This window comes from Rana temporaria, chromosome 1, assembly GCF_905171775.1.
Source record: "Rana temporaria chromosome 1, aRanTem1.1, whole genome shotgun sequence".
Lineage (NCBI taxonomy): Eukaryota > Metazoa > Chordata > Amphibia > Anura > Ranidae > Rana > Rana temporaria.
In genome coordinates, this window is record NC_053489.1 from 253,333,275 (window position 1) to 253,347,942 (window position 14,668).

Consider the following 14,668-nt stretch of genomic DNA (forward strand, 5'->3'; position numbering starts at 1 on the left):
ATGTGCATGTATATATATTTTTTGCCTGTTCTCTCTGCATTTGTCTCTTGTATCATGTCTGCAGTCTCTGACCATCTCTTGTATCATGTCTGCAGTCTCTGACCATCTCTTGTATCATGTCTCCAGTCTCTGACCATCTCCTGTATTATGTCTGCAGTCTCTGACCATCTCTTGTATCATGTCTGCAGTCTCTGACCATCTCCTGTATCATGTCTGCAGTCTCTGACCATCTCTTGTATCATGTCTGCAGTCTCTGACCATCTCCTGTATCATGTGAAGTCTGCAGTCTCTGAGGGAGTTTGGAGAGGAGTCAAGAGTGGGAGTGTCGCTGGGATGGGGGTCATGGGAGAAGTCAGAGGTGTGTGGACTGTGGAAAGGAGACTATAGGAAAACCAGAGCCACCAAGCTGAAGCTGCCTGACTGATCCCTGCAAGGTGCACCTAAAAGGAGGTCAGTGACAGCGCCGCAAGGCCAGCCTAAGGGGGGGGGGGGGTCCATTGATGTAAGGGGGAGTTAATACAATAATGTAAAGGGACACTGATATAAAGGTTTCCCCCTTATATCAGTAACCCCCCCCTTACCTTAGGCTGCTTTCACATTGAGGCGTTGGGGGCGTCGGCAGTAAAGCGATGCAATTTTTAGCGGTGCTTTACTAACTTTTTTGCAGTGCTTTTCGGGGGGCAGTGGGGCACTTTTAACCCCCGCTAGTTGCCGAAAAAGTTTAAAACTATGGGGCTGGTATGACATTTTTCCAGGGCTGGATTTTATTCCCAGTCCGGCCCTGCGCCCACATCATCCACATTTGAATTAGGCGGGCTTACGCCGACACACATACGTTTTCTGCCTCCTTGTATCGTCCTCTGTGGGCTCCCGAACCACTCCTTTTCCTTATGTTTATTTGGAACAAGCAGTGCGCATTAGATGCGGTCACATTCACTTCTCTGTGCACACCACGAATCCCGTAGCCCCCTAGTTCCTGGTCCTTCTCGGTAATGAGCCAGAAAGGATGTCTACGTTTTACATACAGTGGAACAATGGAGAATGAATGTAGCCACCCTCTTACAGGAAGTCTGATCACAGCAGCAAAAGAAAGGTATTTGGAGATTTGGAGGAAGCCACAAAGAATAGTTACCACTGATCAAGTGATTTTCTGTTTTCTTGCTTGGCCCCGCTGTCCGGTAATGCCATTGAGATTGAATGATTTGAATCAGCTCTGGAAGCTGTACTATCAGCAGAAGCATCTGCTCATCATCAAAGAAGAAGATGTGGTTGCATTATCTTACCCATTACTGCCACTGGCAATCTCATCTCAAGAGCTTCTGGTTGAAACCCCCCATTAGCACAATCTGGATTTGCAGGAAAACAACCACTGTGTCATTTCGCATTTCTATGCCTATTTTAGACAGGTTTTCCTTGTTACGGTTGATTTTCTAGTCATTCTGTTTGGAAGTGTGACATGCACAGTTTATAGGAGTTATAACGCCTCCTCACTGCCTCATTTAACCCTATAATGCTAATGCCACACTCCTGCGATTGGTGCATTGCACGCAGTTGCGACTTGGCCCCATTAAACTCTATGGGTGAGTGTGACAGGAGGTACTGCCTATCAAACTCTGGACCCCGAGTTATAATTGCCGTGGCTGCAAAGCAAAGCATCATGGCCATGGCATGTGTACAGCCCCGTCCGACTCTATTGGAACAGTTATAGTGGGCAGTAAAATCGCAGGGGCAGTAAAAAATAGGTGGTTTAGTTTAGATTTTACTGTTACCCTTAAAGCGAAGTTCCGCCGGAAAAAAAAATATTAAAAGTCAGCAGCTACAAATACTGCATCTGCTGACTTTTAATATATGGACACTTACCTGTCCTGGGCGCCCGCAATGTCAGCACCCGATGCCGATCTGTTCCTCGGCTCTCGGGTGCTGCCGCCACCATCTTCAGTAAGGGAATCAGGAAGTGAAGCCTTGCAGCTTCACTTCCTGGTTCCCTACTGCGCATGCGCGAGTCGAGCTGCGCAATCCCACTGGCCCCTACTGTCTTCTGGGACGTGTGTGTCTCCCAGAAGACAGTGGGAAGGGACAGAGTAGGCGCCGGACGTGGCGTAGATCACCGCGGTGATCTATGCCTGGAAGTGGGGGCAGATACCTGTATTACACAGGTATCTGCTTCCTCCTCCCCCTGAAAGGTGCCAAATGTGACACCGGAGGGTGACAACCAGGGATTGACTCACTTTGGCGGGATTAAGGCCCCTTTCACACATTAATGTCAGTTTTCACAGACTCTGTTTGCTCAGCAGGGATCGGCCAGTGGATGACAGGTCTGTCTCCGCTCACGGACCTGTCAGAGCCTTGTTCTCCTCTATGGGGGATCAGATGAAAAAGGACAGCCTGTCCGTTTTCAATCCGATTCGCCAGATCAATGGAAAGTAGGATTTCCATCCGTCTGGATTTGGTGGATTGCAGCGGATCGGATGTCAGCGGACATCTGTAGCTCCATAGAGATGCATGCAGCGTCCATTCAGGTCCGCCTAAAAAACCGACAGGCGGACCTGAACGACCCTTATGTGTGAAAGGCGCATTATGCTCACATCCGGTTTTGGGACTTCAAATAAGGTCTCAAATAAAAGGAATCAAGTACAGTGCTCAACTTTCTTTTTTTTTCAGCTACTATCACTTTTTACCGAATATTAATGTAAAAACAAAAGACATGAATACATTGTTTCTGCCTGCTCTACAACACTGTGACAGGTTTGCTTTAAGCCCAAGCAAACAGTCTGGTAGTACAATGCCAGATGTGAGGTTGTAAAACAAGTACAATGCTCTGAATAATGCCATTTAAAGACAGGATCATCTTCACCCTTGTCTGTAAGTATAGACAGCAGATGTCTGTACAAAAGGGCCTACACAGGTCATCTGCCATAGGGATTTATGCAAGTGATCCACTTGATGAATAGCCAGATCTGCTTACTTTTGGCATTCAGATGTCTGGAAAAGTTAATTGTGAATCAGCCATCTGTGCAAATTGATACAGCTAGGCAGTAAATAATGGAAGATTATTGATTGGATTGTTGGCTTCATTTACATAACAAGCAAACAGACTTTTCTCTTCTCTATTCCTCTCTTTGAACTGTTTGTAAAGTCATCCATGTACTTTTTGCCACTCATGTCTCAGATTATTCATAATTATATATAAATTATATTTTAGCTTACCATGTTGATATAACTGGTCAATGTTTTTGCTACTTAACAGGCAGCAATGGGCCTTATGTTTCAGTCTATTCTGGAGGTTTTTTTTTGCTTTGAAGATTGTAATAAGCACAGGCCCCTCTTAAAGTGATTGTGAAGGTTAGTTTTGTTTTTTTATCCACCTCCTCTGTGCAAGGGTTTTGCACAGAGTGGTCCTGATCCTCGTCTTCTGGGGTCCCTCAGTGGCACTCCTGGCTCCTCCTCTTCTCGAGTGCCGATTTCCATGGGGATACCCGTGCGGGCAAGCTCCCGAATCTTGCTTCTGCGTCCATTGACACAGACAGCAGGACTCAGCCCCGCGCCCCCGGCTCTCGAGTCACTGGATATGATTGACAGCAGTGGGAGCCAATGGCTCCTGCTGCTATCGATCTATCCAATGAGTATCTGAGACAGTGGCTGGAGCTGTTGGGCTCGTTACCGTCGCTGGAACAATCGGGTTCAGTTAAGAAAAAGGGGGGCTCTGGGGGGGCAGCTGCACTACAGAAGGTTTTTCACCTTAGGTGAAATACCTTGAGGGTTTACAACCCCTTTAAGGTTATCTATCTACACTCAGGAAAGATTTGAGCAAGTATGTGCAGCCTTATACAAATTGTATGACAAACAGGATTATTGGAAGAATATTTTGTATCTATATAACTTAGTGTCAAGTAATCCTTAGAAAACTTATCTGTCATTCCCAGAGATCCTTACTGCCCTTATCTACTGACCTCAGAGACCACATGGGTAGTGTCATACCAAAACTATACCAGATAATATGTATTCAAAGGTTCTCTTATCTTAGGCATTCAAAGGTATACTTGATCCAGGCTTCATCTACACATGAAAAACAAATATTTTTCATACTCAAGCTCTATTCAAATATTCTCCTAAAACCCGGTTCACATTGGGGCGACACGTCGAGTCGCGTCCCATTGAAAGCAATGAAACCGTTCTAATAGGAGCAACGCAAGTCACTCGGACTTAGAAAAAGGTTCTTGTACGACTTCGGGGGCGGCTCGGGGCGACCTGCATTGACTTCTATACAGAAGTCGTTTTGCAAATCGCCTCTGAAGTCGTCCTCAGGGCGACTTGCAGAGTCGCCCCCGAAGTCGCGCCGCTGCAGTGTGAACCGACTCTTAATGGTTAGATATCTTGAGATTGTCAAAAATCACACACAACTATATATATACAGTATATAATAATACTGACCTGTACTAAGAGAAATACGAAGGTTGCGGGTATGGACTTTCTTAAGAGAATACTACTTGTCAGGTTGTTTCACCTGGAACAAACATGCAGATTAGAAAGTCAGACATCCATATCCAGTCTGTGCTCACAGCACTAAAGCCAATGGTCAGCCGGTCAACTGGCTTTTCCAGTTGGAGAGCTAAACCATGGCAACCTTTATATTTTTATAGCACAGGTTTCCTTTAAAATTCCATACAACAAACCATTTAGGGAAATCAACGTGAATATTTTGTTTCTTGCTTGTCTCTTGTTAGTCTCTTGTCCACCAATTTTATTTTTCACAAAGCTTTGACACTAACCCTAATAAATATATATATATATATATATATATATATATATATATATATATATATATATATATATATATATATATATATATATATATATATATACAGTATATACACACATCTCACAAAACTGAGTACACCCCTCACATTCTTGTAAATATTTTATTATATCTTTTCATATGAAAAACCAGAAGAAATTACACTTTGCTACAATTTAAAGTAGTGAGTGTACAGCTTGTATAACAGTGTCCCCTCAAAGTAACTCAACACACAGCCATTAATGTCTAAACCACTGGCAACAAAAGTGAAAATGTCCAAATTTCACTGCTCCTGTCGCCTCCTTCTGAGTTCACAGGACCCAGAACTACAGAGGAGGCACTGTGTATCAATGAGCGCTGACATTATTGACTATCAGCGTGCATTCTTCACCAATCTTCTCTTTAGCCAACTTTTCTAAAGGTAACAGGGAATGGGCAGTATATCTGGAACCACACAGCAGCAATCCATATAGACACTTCTGCCTTTAATTTCTCTTTTAACACTCCCACAACTAGTAGTCCACAGCAAGGTCTTGACTCACAGTGTCCTAGAAGCTGTCTGCCACCCATCATCTTTAGGTAGATCCTCAGTTAAGGAGACTTATCAATAGTGCTTAATTTTCCTGCAGCACCCCCCTTTGTGCTTATGGAAGGCTGATCTTTGGAAGACATCACACTGAAGGCGACCTTCCAGGGTGCAGAGTCTCAGAAATTCAAGCCCTAGGCTCTGAGATCCCTATATCATTTTCTATCCAGACAGGGAAGTCCTTCAGCCTATCCATCAATTCGTACCTAAGGTCCCTTCCACATATCACGCCAATCAGGAATGGGTCCTGCCAGCATTCCCAGAAGTACAGAGTTCATCAAATCTGCACCAATTGGATGTAGCAAGGCCCTTAAAGTCCAACATCTCTGCTACTCTATACCTTTGTAAAGATGAAAGATTAGTTGTAGTTCCTAGTGGTGCAAGCAGCATTGAAGCGCACAATAGCAGGATGGATTGTGCGGATTATACACAGGGCTTACCAGGCTAGTGGGCTTCCTGTTCCTCAGGAAGTGAATGCGCACTTGACAAGAGGGATTTCATCTTCATGGGCAGCCTTGGCAAAGGTCTCCCCTGAGATAATCTGCAAAGCAGCAAGCTGGTCCTCGTTCTCTACGTTTATGGCTCACTACAGCCTAGATCCAGCTAGTTTTACCTCCTGGGTTTTTGGGAGGAAGACCTTACAATTTTCTGTTTCGTAATAGTCGATAAAAAAATCTGTTTTCTTTAGCATTCTCTCCCTGGTAGCGAGTTATCTACCATGTGTATGCTGCCATGAAGGCACCAGGAAAATGGAAAATGGAAAACTTACCTTTCCGTAATTATGCTTTCCTAGTGCCTATCCATGGCAGCATATTCCCCTCCCTTGTTCTGATTCTCATGGCTGAATTGAATCTAGTTACGAGAATGAGGGCGTAGGGGGGGGGGCATTGCTCTCTTTTAAAGAGTTAAAATGGTCCTGTGGGTTGGCCGGGGGTGGATCAACCAACCATGCGTATGCTGCCATGGATAGGCACCAGGAAAGGAAAATTACAGAAAGGTAAGTATTCAATTTTTCATTACAGGAAAATTACAGAAAGGTAAGTATTCAATTTTTCATTACTTATATAGACCAGGACTTCAGGACAGTATCCTCCAACAAATATCCATTGGCAATCTTCTCCAGGTTCTCAGCTCAGAAGATACTGAGGCAGTAAGGCTGCCTCCAGCCCCAAGAGAACCAGAACCTTCAATGGAGGGAAAGAACACTCTGTCAATGCTTCCCAAATATTCATCAACTTCCCAGCCATCTTCTGGATGCATCCTTCCAGGAATTGACTTGGGCATGATAAATATTCACACTGACCATTTGAATCTCCCTGCCCTATACTCTGGAAACGTTCTACAGAGGCAGGTGGAAGGAATCAAACCCTCAGCTCAAAAAACCCTGAACAGACCAAAACAATCAATCACAGCTCTGCTCTCTATGAAGCCGGTTCACACAGCTCAGGGGCGACCTCAGTCCGTATTTGGAAAGGATCCTGCACGTCTTTGGGTCCTGAATCGGAGAACAGGGACGCACCGCACCCCCTGCTGTCAGACGCTTTTTCATACGACAAAAGCTGAATGTGCAGACTATAACAAATTTGTCAAATGTGAACACAACGTCCTATTTTCGTTTAATTAGTACGGTTTTCTTCTGAAAAAAATCATAAGAGCAAGACTACGCATTCTCAGAAATGAAAGAATACATACAAAACTAGTTAACACATTTCGTCACTTCTGAAGTTGTATTCTGTCGTACGAGAATTTTCGTATGGTGAGTAACCTCTTCACTAGACTAGACATCAGACTAACATGCAACAAAAAACGGACAAACTATCATCCGGAAATCTGATCGTGTATACAAGGCTTAAGAGTAGAGAAGGGTTCTATTTTGGTAAACTGGCCGAAATTCAAACTGAGGGTTGCCCTGTCTCCTGAAGCGGTGGCTGCTAAATACAATTGCCAGCAGCTGACTTTCCTCTATCCATGCTGCTTAGTGTGGATGTGAAATCAATGGATTTCTCTTATTCAATCAGTGGGGCTGAATGAGAGAGAGAGATGGCCAGCTTTAATTTCCCATCACTTCCTATGCCTGGTGGCTCCCGTCAGCAGAACAGGAAGTGGGTGTAGATCTGGCCAATGGGGACAATATCTAATTAAAGAGAAAGGTTTTTTAAAAACTCGACTTGTTTACGTTATTTATTACAGGTACTTTTATAGCGTCAATTTATGCAGAGTTTTACATATATATTGTACATACACATCAGTCCCTGCCCTCCAGGAGCTTACACTCTAAGGCTCGATTCACACCTATGCATGTTGCTTTTGAGCCTTTTTGCAGTGCTTTTTGCGTTTTTCGACACGTGTTTTTACCGCGATTTGCGTATTTTTTATACATTTTTTTTTTAGCCGGCAATTTTTATTCTTTTACATTTCCTTTAACAACCAGCTATTACCGGTTGAAAAGAAAACCGCAAATCTTGGTAAAAACGAGTCACTTGCGTTTTGGATGCGGGTCCATTGAATTCTATTACATGCAAAACGCTGCTTTTTGCAGAAAAAAAGTCCCCGACCCTTTCCAAAAACGCAGAGGCACAAAAAAGCATTGATGTGAACATTCTGCAAAATGCATCAAAAACGCATTAGTGTGAACGGAGCCTAAGACGCCATACACACTATTAGATTTTCTGCAGATTTTTGTTTTCAGGTTTACCAAAACCAAATAATATGAGGTAAAACCTTAAGGCCCAGATTCTCGTATATGGGCGTAAAACTGTGCGAGCGTAACGTATCTGCTTTACGTTACGCCGCCACAAGTTTTACAGGCAAGTGCTTTATTCACAAAGAACTTGCCTGTAAAGTTGCGGCGGCGTAGCTTAAATCACCCGGCGCAAGCCTGCATAATTCAAATTAGCCGGGTAGGGGGCGTGGAGCATTTAAATTAAGCGCGTTCCCGCGGCGAACGTAATGCGCATGCGCCGTCCGAAAAAAATCCCAGGGCGCATTGCTCCAAATGACGTCGCAAGGACGTCATTGGTTTCGACGTGAACGTAAATGGCGTCCAGCCCCATTCACGGACGACTTACGCAAACGACGTAAATTTAAAAATGTCAACGCGGGAACGACGGCCAACAAAAGAGAGAAGACAGAGAGAGCGAGAGAAAGAGAGAGAGAGAGTGTCATTTTTAGTAGGTAGATAGAGCAGGCAGGCAGGCTAGTCTAGTTAAAGTTACAGTGTGTAGAGGATATATATGCATCCCAGGTGTTGTATATATATTTATATACTGTATAGTCCTAATTTACTGGCAGGCAGGTGATTGTACTAGCTGTAGTATTCTCACGTGGTGTACTGCCTGTGTCCTCTGCAGTGTACACCTAAAGCTATGTGGTGTGTACTGCCCGTGTCCTCTGCAGTGTACACCTAAAGCTACGTGGTGTGTACTGCCTGTGTCCTCTGCAGTGTGCACCTGAGGCCTCGTACACACGGCCGAGAAACTCAACGGGCAAAACACATCGTTTTGCTCGAGTTCCTTGTGAAGCTGCCGAGGATCTCGTCGAGCCAAATTTTCCCATTGCCGTCGAGGAAAAAGAATACATGCTTTCTTTTTGGCTCGACGAGATCCTCTGCGGTTTCCTCGTTGAAAAGTGTACACACGACCGGTTTACTCTGCAAAAAAAAAAAAACCCAGCAAGCTTCTTGCTGGTTTTTGCCGAGAAACTCGGCCGTGTGTACGAGGCCTAAAGGTACAAGGTGTGTGTACTGCCCGTGTCCTCTGCAGTGTGCACATAAAGCTACTTGGTGTGTGTACTGTCTGTGTCTGTGCTATTTTTCTCAATGATTTTCATCCATATTGCAGGGACCAGACATTACATTAAAGCCGCAAGCAGTTTTAAATGACTTTTTTATATAGTAATCTCATTTTGTGCAGGGACAGTTCTAAACATGTGGCACTTCACAGGCATACTATAGACACCCAGCAGGTACGATATTTAAAGGAATTTTCCATATATTTTTTTTTACTTTAAGCATCATTAAAATCGCTGCTCCAGAAAAAACGACCGTTTTTAAAACTTTTTTTTCCATTGATACATGTTCCCTGGGGCAAGACCCGGGTTCTCAAAGACGTTTTACGACAATAACTTGCATATTAGGCTTTCAAATGAGCACTTTTGAATTCGAACGTTCGAGTCCAATAGACGTCAATGGGGTTCTAAATGTTTGCGCGAATGGTCGGTCGGTTCGAAGGTTCTGGTGCACCCACTGTGCACATAGGTGTGCACAGGGGGTGCGCCAGGTGTGCCTGGGCACACCCTAATCACTGCGTCCGGCGCTGATTTCCCCTATTGCCTGGGTGCGGTGTCTGTTTCCTCCGCTTTGCGCCCCCTCGCAGTGCATAGGTGAGGATTTAAATATAAAAATGGAACTTCCGCTTAACCCACTCCTCGCCCCCCTTACATGCCACATTTGGCATGTAATTTTTTTGGGGGGGAAGTGGGGGCTTCAGGAGAAGGGGACTTCCTGTCCCACTTCCTCCTTCCGCCGAGGGGCTGGAAAGGCGATTAGCTTAATCGCCTTCTTGCAGCCCCTCCCTGTAGGCGAGCGCCTGTCCAATCGGACGGCGCTGCGCTGCTCACGCATGCGCAGTGCTGCTCGCGCCCACACTAGGAATGAAGACGCCGGCCGGCGAGGGGGGGCGAGGAAAGGAGCCCCGGCCGGCGCGTCGCTGGAGCCGTGGAGCAGGTAAGTGTCTGTTTATTAAAAGCCAGCAGCTACACTTTTTGTAGCTGCTGACTTTTAATAAACTTAAAAAAAGGCTGGAACTCCGCTTTAATATCACATAATACCTGGTGGAATAAAGTGATATAACTTTCACATCATTAGAGCAATGTGTTTACTGCTTGTCTGATAAAAGAAGCCTGAACCAGCAGCTTCACCTATAGTCAATGATAAGCAAAGGGGATTCTAGGAAGTTAGTCATTAATGAGTAGAATTGAAGAGCAATGTCCTGATAATCATTCTCAGGGCTATAAACAGCATTTCAAATTTAACTCTAAACTTTCAGCCCTTTCTTGCATCGCTGGAGTTGTTTTTCTGTCCTGGTATATTGGCTACTAATACGACTTTGCCCTAACAGCTAAGTACACTGTGATTCTAGAGCTGCAAACACTTCCTACCTTGTCCCAGTGCCAGGAGCTCAGCATCCTGTACCATTCACAAACACTAAGCACAACACAATTCCTCTTCTATCATTCCAGATTGTTTTCCTGAAAAATCACAAGGAATCCCTTTCCTTGCTAATCCTTACCATTATATACCATAGGCAGGAGCCATGTCCCTCTTACCTGTCCCACAGGTTTTTCATCTCTTCCCCTATGGTGTCAGTGTTTGTATAACCAAATCTTGTATTGTTTAAGGGTGAACACGGTTTTATAGAGCATAGAAGTCATCCACTGCGATGTAGCAGCAAAAACAGACCTTTAAAAACCAGGGAACACACATTTCCACTAATGGGAAGGGGGAGGAATGTCTAAAAAAGTCACAGGTCTGCCCTGTACACATCTTTAATGTGAACTGCGACACTAAGGGGGTTATTTACGAATGGCAAATCCACTTTGCACTTGAAATTGCACTGAAAGTGCACTTGGAAGTGCAGTCGCTGTAAATCTGAGGGGTAGATCTGAAATGAGGGGAAGCTCTGCTGATTTTATCATCCAAACATGTGCAAGCTAAAATGCTGTTTTTTATATTCCTTGCATGACCCCCACAGATCTACAGCGACTGCACTTCCAAGTGCACTTTCAGTGCAAGTTCAAGTGCACTTTGCACTTGTAGTTTGCACTTGTAGTGCAAAGTGGACTTGCCTTTTGTAAATAACCCCCTAAGTGTGCAAGATAATCTAAAACTGGCCATACAAAGAACAACTCTCTAGCAAGCAATTTTTGCCCCTATTCACTCTTGAGTGAGTGAGTGAGTGAGACTCACTCACTCAAGTTACTCACTCACTCTATTCACACTTGAGGCCGTATTCACACCTGTGCGACCTTGGCAGCAGTGTAGCTTTTTTTTTTTGGGGGGTGACTTTGTGGTGTGTTTTTTAGAGTACCACCATTCATTTTGAATGGGCCTTCCTCCGCTCCAAAAACGTGCCAAAGAAGCTCAGGTACCAAACGTTGGCACTGAGCCAGGCGCGTTTCGCATTGTGTTATTTACCACGATTTTCATGCATTTTGGCGCACGACAATCGCGGCAAAATGACACCGCGTTTAAGGTGCCATTAAGAAATAATAAAAGAGAGAGAGAGAGAGAGAGAGAGATATTAGAGCTGCAAGATTAATTGTTAAGAATCGAGATCGCAATTCTTTCCCCCTTGCGATCTTAGAATTCTCTGCTCAAGCCGACAAAAAAAAAACAAAAAAAAACAGGCAGTCTGCCAAGTTTCACAACATTCCTCTAACTATAAACATTGTAACGTTTTGTTCTTTAGATCAAAGAAATTAACTTCGGTCTGTAAATGAGGAAAAGTTTAACCACTTAAAGGGGAGGTTCACCCTAAAAAACACTTTCTCTAATTACACTGGCCCCCCACATTACAATACGATTATGCCTGTTATGTTTTTTTTGATGCTGTACATACCTTCGTACAGCTATTCACAAGTGGCTTCGGGGTTGCGAGTCCCGCGGGAGTGGGCGTTACTGACATGCTGGTGATTGACGTTTTGACAAAAAAACAGCTCCCCCGTCGCATAAGCGAAAGGAGCCGAACGGCGAGTCGGCGCTATACTGCGCCTGCGCATCTCCGTTCGGCTCCTTTCGCCAATCGTGACGCGGCTTACGCGACGGGGGGGGGAGCTGTTTTTTTGTCAAAATGTCAATCACCAGCATGTGAGGAACGCCCACTCCCGCGGGACTCGCAACCCCGAAGCCACGGGTGAATAGCTGTACGAAGGTATGTACAGCATCAAAAAAAACATAACAGGCATAATCGTATTGTAATGTGGGGGGCCAGTGTAATTAGAGAAAGTGTTTTTTAGGGTGAACCTCCCCTTTAAAGACTCTTAGCTAGATTCAGGTAGAGTTAGGTCGGCGTATCAGTAGATACACCGACCTAACTCGGAATCTACGCCCACCTAAGTTTAGGTGTATTCTCAAACAGAGATACACTTAAACCTATCTTAGGGTGCAATATTTAGGCTGGCCGCTAGGTGGCGCTTCCATTGCGGTCGGCTTAGAATAAGTAAATCACTAGTTACGCCTATTCACGAACGTACGCCCGGCCGACGCAGTACAGATACGCCGTTTACGTAACGCTTTATCAGGCCTAAAGTTATTCCATCTAATAGATGGAATAGTAATGTTAAAGTATGGCAGCCATTCCCGCTTCGAAATTCGAAAATTTTACGTTGTTTGCGTAAGTCGTCCGTGAATAGGGATTTACGTCGTTTACGTCCACGTCAAAATCAATAGGCCCGTGCGGCGGACTTAGCCGCAATGCACACTGGGAAATGTAGGCGCTCGGCGCATGCGCAGTTCAACAAAAACGTCAATCACGTCGGGTCAAGCCTCATTATCATAAAACACGCCCCCTCAGACAAATTTGAATTAGGCGCACTTACGCCCGCCCGCTTTAGGCTACGCCGCCGTAACTTAGCAGGCAAGTACTTTGAGAATCAAGTACTTGCCTCGCTAACTTACGGCGGCGTAGCCTAAACACGCTAAGCTACGCCGCCGCAAAGTTGCGGCCATCTCCCTGAATCTAGCTATAAACCTTTTTCTGACACTTGTTGGTTTCAAGTTAAAATCATAATTATTTTTTAATTATTTAGAACCCCCAAACATTATATATATATATATGCAGAGCGAGAGCAATGATTCTAGCCCTTGACCTCCTCTGTAACTCAAAACATGCAACCTGTAGAATTTAGGGTTTTAGAAAAAAAAAAAAAAACATGCAACCTGTAGAATTTGGGGTTTCAGAAAAAAAAAAAAAAAAAACATGCAACCTGTAGAATTTAGGGTTTTAGAAAAAAAAAAAAAAAACATGCAACCTGTAGAATTTAGGGTGTTAGAAAAAAAAAACATGCAACCTGTAGAATTTAGGCTGTTAGAAAAAAATGTATAGTGTTTGGGGGTTCTAAGTAATTTTCTAGCAAAAAATGTTTTTAACTTGTAAACAAAAAAATCTCAGAAAGAGGCTCGGTCCTTAAGTGGTTAAAGTTCACGTGCGTGTAAAGGCAGGTGTTCCAATACTTTTGGTAATATAGTGTGTGTATATATATATATATATATATAGATAGATAGATAGATAGATAGATAGATAGATAGATAGATAGATAGATAGATAGATAGATATAGTTCAAAGCTGGGCTAAACTAAATAAGTGGTAACATAAGTTTTCAAAACATGCTGGTTGCTTGTTCAGGCAATATAATACAAAATAAATAACAAAAATAATAAATAAATGTCTCTGCATATGGCCAGCATTCTGTTGTATACAAACATCCAACAAGTGTGTATACAACTTGTCCAAGTTCTTTAAAGTATGGACTGTTGCTACAATAAAGGCTAATACATGACATAAAGCAGTCCCGACAATAGTACACCCCCATTACAATCTCTTTGTTAGGTCCATGAGTATTACTTGGTGTTTGCACAATGGATTTATCCTTGGATCACTCCTGCACTATGCACGTTTCAGTAATAAACAAACATCTGAGTGTTGTATGACAATGACATCCCCATCCCTTGGGCTGAGCAGGTAGTGTAGAGTCCTGGAGTGGGGTACAAGTTATTGGGGGGTCACACTTACTTGTGTTGCCTCCGGCTGTCCCTGAGATTGAAGAGGGTTAGGCAAGAAAAAACAAGACCTATAATAGCTGGGTGCCAGGGAGGGAGGGTGCAAGGTACAGAAGCTCTGCGATTTCGAAAGAAGACAAGATCACTCAGCAAATTCTGAGAGTTGTAGAGAAAGCATTTCTTATCAGCTGGGGGAGGAGGAGGGAAGCAGGAGGGAGCAGAGGGAGGAGGGAGGCAGAGGAAAGGTGATGGACACAGGCTCATGCCTGATAAGGACCCCCATCATCACAGCTGGGAGTAGTGATGATGACACTGGAACAGAGGGACAGGCTGTGTCCCATGTATGGGAGTGACAGGCTGGGGGGTATTTACTAAAACTGGAAAGTGCAAGATCTGGTGCAGCTCTACATAGAAACCAATCAGCTTCCAGGTTTTATTGTCAAAGCTTAATTGAACAAGCTGAAGTTAGAAGCCGATTGGTTTCTATGCAGAGCTGTACCAGATTTTGCAC

General features: G+C 44.1%; 1 protein-coding gene across 2 annotated transcripts in view; it reads right to left on the bottom strand.

Annotated features, from left to right (window-relative positions):
• The window catches only part of SLC7A7 (solute carrier family 7 member 7), a 55,971-nt gene extending 41,668 nt beyond the window's left edge, over positions 1 to 14,303 (bottom strand). Inside the window, exons 1-2 of one of the 2 annotated variants that reach the window (XM_040354062.1) lie at positions 14,171 to 14,303; positions 4,432 to 4,504 (exon numbers count right to left, since the gene is read on the bottom strand). The gene's annotated coding sequence lies outside the window, so the exon portion shown is untranslated. The remainder of the gene's footprint in view (positions 1 to 4,431; positions 4,505 to 14,170) is intronic. The other variant, XM_040354053.1, reaches the window with a different exon arrangement.
• Positions 14,304 to 14,668: the final 365 nt, after the last annotated feature.